This window comes from Dipodomys ordii, unplaced genomic scaffold (assembly GCF_000151885.1).
Source record: "Dipodomys ordii isolate 6190 unplaced genomic scaffold, Dord_2.0 Scaffold10, whole genome shotgun sequence".
Taxonomy (NCBI): Eukaryota; Metazoa; Chordata; class Mammalia; order Rodentia; family Heteromyidae; genus Dipodomys; species Dipodomys ordii.
The window spans coordinates 13,158,678-13,164,677 of record NW_012267226.1 but is presented as its reverse complement, the minus strand read 5'-3'; positions in this window follow the sequence as shown (position 1 = coordinate 13,164,677).

The window sequence follows — 6,000 nt, the reverse complement described above, 5'->3', positions numbered from 1 at the left end:
GGTACCACCCACATTCAAAGTGGGTCTTCCACACTCAGTTTACAGATCCACATGCTATCTTCTTGGAAAACATTCCCACGGATGCACCCAGAAGTGTGCCTTACCAATTTCCTTCCCACTGCTCCCCCCCCAACCCCTAGCATGCCTTATGCATGCTCATGCAATCATGTATCATAGCTTTGAATAAGTTGAGATTTTTAAATTAAAATACTTTATTAACTTTTATAATAAATCATAAGAGTAAACAGATGTTTTTATTAACATTTAGGTCCAAATAGGTGAACAAATCCTTAGTGTATCTTTTGCATTTATTTTCTACACAAGTATATACCTAGAGATCATGATACTAACCAAAATAAATCAGGCTTCAGAAGGCAAATATCAGATGTTTGCTTTAAGACATAGAAGTAGGATGACTATTTGGAAAGGAAAGGGGACCAATGAGGGAGGAGAAAGCCAAAGAAGAGAGAATAAATATGATCAAAGTACACCCTATACATGTATGAAAATGTCAAAATAACACCCAGTGAATATATATTAATAAAGGGTAAAATGTGTATAAGAATTCAATCTGCTTCACAAGGTTAGTAATGAAGATCAAATGATGTAATGTATATAATAACTTTCTCCTGATAATAAATCCTCACATAGTGAATACTGAAGAAATATATTACATGGTTAAAAAAAGTATACACCTAACCACATGAAGATATTTAAGATTGCTAATTAAAATAGCTTGATCAAACTGATTACAGGCTCACACCTGTAATCCTAACTATATAGGAGGCTGAGATCTGAGGATCACAGTTCAAAGCCAGCCTGGGCAGTAAAGTCTGTGAGACTCTTATCTTTAATTAATTAAAAAGCCAGGAAATGGGGCTGTGGCTCAAGCGGTAGAGCAGTAGTCTTGAGCAAACAAGCACAAGGACAATGCCCACACCCTGATATAAAGCATCAGTACCAGCACCAAAACAAAACAAACAACAAAACCCCAAACCCTGGCAATTGACAAGAAAGAGTCAAATACAAATGTCATAGCTCTGCAGGTTGTCTGGGAGCTTGATGGAAGAACTATTGATAATAATCTTGACTCAGGACAACCATGCTTCTTTGCCAGCAGGTGCACTATTTTATCTCATGGTTTCTACCTCGTAAAGGTAAGCTGCTTATTGATAGCTTTGCACTATGCAATGATTTCAGTATTTTTTCCTCCATTATGACCAGAGATTAAAGTAATTTATCAAAATGAGAGTTTTATTAACTGGGATTTAGGAGAAAAGGAAAATATCCTTGTGTACTTTATCTCTTATTGCAACATGTTATTTATCAGTTTGGAGGTTTGGAATTTCATGGCCTATTTCACCCAGCTTTGCTGTTTGTGATTCTACGGTGCTAGGAACACCAGCGTTCATTCTGGGCACATCCACATGACCTACTTAATGAATGCCCTCCATGCTCTGAATAGATTTGTGTAGATGATATGCTGTACTCAGGGCAGAGCCCGGGACCAACCTCAAGAGGGGCTCATTTTCTCTCCTGATTTACTATGTAAACTCCAATATTATATTTACTCTTCAAATCCTTAACTCCTCCTATGCAACACAAAGCTAATAATTAGAATTATGTGATTCTGAATCAAACATTGTGAGCATGCGCAGTTCTTAGGTCTGAGAGCTGCAGATTTTTAATGGAGGCTCTTTTGCTTTCTATAAAATCATTTCCATAGAAATGGGCCAATGACTTTTGAACTTTGGGGGAAAAATTTACAGACTCACTGAAAACAAATTAGATACAAATAGCTCTACCTACATCAGTATCATTTTAAACCTGTTATTCCCAGTTTTTGTACATTTCATGTCACCAATGATTTATGTGGCGTCCACTCAGATGGCATTTCACTATCTATTAAAATTGAACGTAAGGTTGAAAAATATGTCACCAAATGTTAATGGCATTAAGCGATCCTCACAACTAAAGCAAATGGTGAATTGCTGTGAATTTAGCTGCTAATATGAATTAACTTTCTCTTGGTAAATCAACCTATTGTCAGAAATCAACTGGCCATTCATATGTCTAATCTTTGTCACAGCTGTGGCTTCCTGGCTAAGAAGATTATGTAAGGTCATTATTCGATGCCCAACTAAATGATTATTGATAAGTGGGTCTGGAGGGAAGCAAACACTTTGTAATAGAAACAATGGTACATCCTTCTAAAATTAAAAAGAAACCATTACTTGGAACTATTACTATCATTACTAGCCACTTCTAGCCTCTACAGCCAGGTTCCAAGCCCATGAAAAAATTGTACTGGTTGTTTAGAAAGGACTGATCTAGAATCAATGATGTTGTTTAAGTGAGAGAAAAGAAAACCTGACATGTGCATGAATTTCCAAATGTGTGGCGTGACACAGCAAGAGCACCATGAGAGGTGTGTGTCCCCCTCAAAAATCCCATATGGGAACCTAATACCCAACAAGACAGAACGCAGAGAGGGAAGCTGTGTGGAGTGAGCGCACCATGAGGGCGTAATCTCCCACAGAGGATGATGCCTTTAGAGCACAAGCTCTGGGTGAGCTTTCTTCACTCCTAACAAGGACACAAAGAAGGTGCTGTCTGCGAGGAATGGACCCCGGGGAGATGCTGATTCTGATGGCACCCTGGTCTTGGGCCTTGCATACTTTATTGTTATTTATCAAGTGCTTCTTATAGGATATTTTGTCAAAACTAGAATTTTATTCGTTTGTTTGCCTTTTTCTTTTTTTCCAGGTCATGCTAGGAATGGAATCCGGGGCTTTAAACGTGTTAAGCAAGTGGTTTCTTCTGAGCCACACCTGTAGCTGGTATTTTGTTACAGCACCAACCACCTAAGATGAGCATTCGTGCCAATAATGATCACAGACATTATTCTAATTCTAATTTCAAAAGGCAAAGCATCCCTAGAGTAAAAGATAAAATACATCCTTGGATAAAATAGGCCCTTGAGAGACTTCAACCAGGAATAAATGCGAGAGGAAACTCCTGGCTGGCATTCCAGGGGTATTACCACATTACAAGCCTTCGGGATGAATGAGGTTGTATTTCATAGCCTTCTGGCAGTTTGGGGATCCCCTAGCTCATGGCTCAAAGTGCTGTCAGCTAAGTCTCTTCACACTGGAACTGGAGCATTGAACCTCAAATCATGCCCCTGGCGGTGGCTGGAGTGCAGATCTCTCCACACAGCCTCTCCACTTCCAGGGATCACGGTTCCAGGTCCCAGTCCGGAGTCAACATGAAGACCAAGCCATGGAGACACACAGCCAGGGCACCCAGCTCAACCGCTTCCATAACTCTCCACTATCTTCAGCTTTAGTTATTCCTAACTATAAACCGGAGTGACCTTTACTAAATAGAAAATAGGAGCAGAGACATTTTAATCTTTGTCTGGCTCTCCTTAAGCTTTTGGCAGATAACCATAGAAACCACAGAACCGCTGAAGCACAAAGGGAGAAATACATTGGAAGAATTACCATCTGCACAGAGAAAATTTCATGGAGAAGACAATCCCTGCTCCAACGCAGCCAGGCTCGGTGGAAGAAAGCATGAGGACTCCAATCCTTTCCCTCTATTATCTTCCTGCCAGCTCAGAATTTACTCAGGGGCCACCACCAACCTCTTCTCTAGTGAACAAGACTACATGGATCTAAGGCTCTTGGTGTAGCCACACAATATGGCACCCTGGTAGACAGCTTTTTTTCTTTAAACAACATTGTTGGTGCAGGGAAAAGCCCTTGTCCTCTCCTAAGGAGGTGAGGATTGGTTCCAAGCCCTGCTTTTGACTGGCGTAAATTGCTTTAAGCACTAGGCCACAAAGGGCTTCCACAGAGGTTTGCACGATTCCAACTCCTTTCCTGAATTCAACCCACAGGAAATCATCGGTGGGCAAGTTAACTCTCCTCTTGCAATGGTATCGTCTGTATTTCTGTTCAATCTTGAGCTCAGTCGCCTGCACTGGCCTGGAACTGCGATCCTCTTCCTTTTAGCCTGTCACGTAGCTGAGATGACAAGCATGAACCACTCCACCCAGACAGCGTTGGAGATGGCGAAGGAAGGGGAAGGGAGGGTTCTCCTCCTGAACATTTTGCCCAGGCTAGCCTTGAACTGCAGTCTTCCTGACCTCCTGATCCTACTAGACCCTCCTTATCTAGGATTTCCAGAATGATCCATCAGCCTCATTGTGGTTTCAACTTGCATGTCCTTAACACATAATGGGAATGAGGTTGTTTTCATTGCTGGTATGCCACCTCTGTGTGTTCTTCAGAGAACTATCTTCAAACTGCCCCATCTCTCAGCAGCATTAGTTCACCTGCTTAACTGTACACATAGGGGGGGGGGTGGGCTTAGTGGGAACTTGAGCATTCACACCCTCTCCTGCTGAGCAGTAGTGGGGCTGTGCCTTTCTGTAAGAATGATATCAGAGGAATCCAGCTAAACAAAGATTTAAAGAGGACCCAGGGTGTTGTAACATCATCCCTCAAATGTCAAGCGTTCAGTAAAGAGCTGTTCATCATGCCAAGACCTGAGGGGGAATAAAACTAAATGCAGGGCTGGGAAGGTGGCTCAGTGGTAGAGTGCTTGCCTTGCATGCATGAGGCCCTGGGTTCGATTCCTCAGCACCACATAAGAAAAAAGGCCGGAAGTGGTGCTGTGGCTCAAGTGGTAGAGCGCTAGCCTTGAGCTGAAGAGCTGAGGGACAGTGCCCAGGCTCAGAGATCATGCCCCACGACCAGACCCAAAACAAAAAAACCCTAAATGCAAAATAAAATGATTAGATGCCAGCCGAGATGGTAGACTGATCTGAGAAAAGTGTTTAAGGTAGTCATGATGAAAACACTTCAGTGAGTGATTGCAGGAATATTTGAAACAACTAAAAATTCCGAATAGCAGAATTAACTTGAAACAAGAGGACGGGACCCTTGGATCAAAATAGCTGAACCATTCAACTGGTAGAGAACCTAACAGAAAGACAAGGCAAAGACTCAACAAATGAGCTGCAAATAGGCACCCCCAAAATTATGCAGTCTAAAAGAAAGACACAGAAGACTGGAGAAAAGCAGTGGAGTACCAGCATCCTCTAGAATTGCTTTTCTTTTTTCTCTCATGGAGCTGGGGCCAGCACTTCCGACTTTCCAGACAAGCAATTTCATTCACGCCATGCTCCAGATCTTTTCTCTTAGGTGGCAGTGTCTCATTGTCTTTTGTCTGGGCTGGCTTTGAGCTCATGATTCTCCAGCCGCCTCCTTGTTAGTACCTAGATATTGTACTTGAGCTTTTTTGCTCAAGGCTACTACTCTTCCACTTGGAGAGAAAGCTCCAATTCTAGCTTTTTAGTGCTCAAGAGTCCAGCAGACTTCAGACCCGGGATGGCTTTGAACCACAATCCTCAGATCTCAGCCTCCTGAATAGCTAGGATTACAGGTGTGAGCCGCCGGCTCCAGGCTCCAGGCAGGTCGTAAATGTCCATTTTTGTATTTACACTAGAACCCCATCTAGGATTCTGAGGCTGTGAATCATATTTCTTAGTAATTCTATCAAAATTTCTCCCAAAGAAATAATCCAAAATATGAATAAATGTCATGCAAAATATGCATTTTAGCATTAATTGTGATCATGGAAACAGAAATCTGTTTAGTTTCAGAGAAATTTGCTGAGGAAGTTATCTATGAATGAAATATTATACAAGAAAAATGTTTGCAAAATACTTTATCTTTTCTGTGGCACTGAGAATTGACCCCAAGTCCTAAAGTATGTTAGGCACATATATCATTGAGCACACTACAGCAGAGCCAATAACAGCATAACATTTTCATTTCCTTTTTATCCGAATGTGTACAAAATCACTTCTGTCAAAATGCATTAAATTTAAAAAAATATAGGCATTGCAGTTGTTTTACTGTGGGGGGACCGAGGTAATTCCTTTCCCTGTTTGTCAACACTGACTGGTACTTTCCAATGTTTTTTACA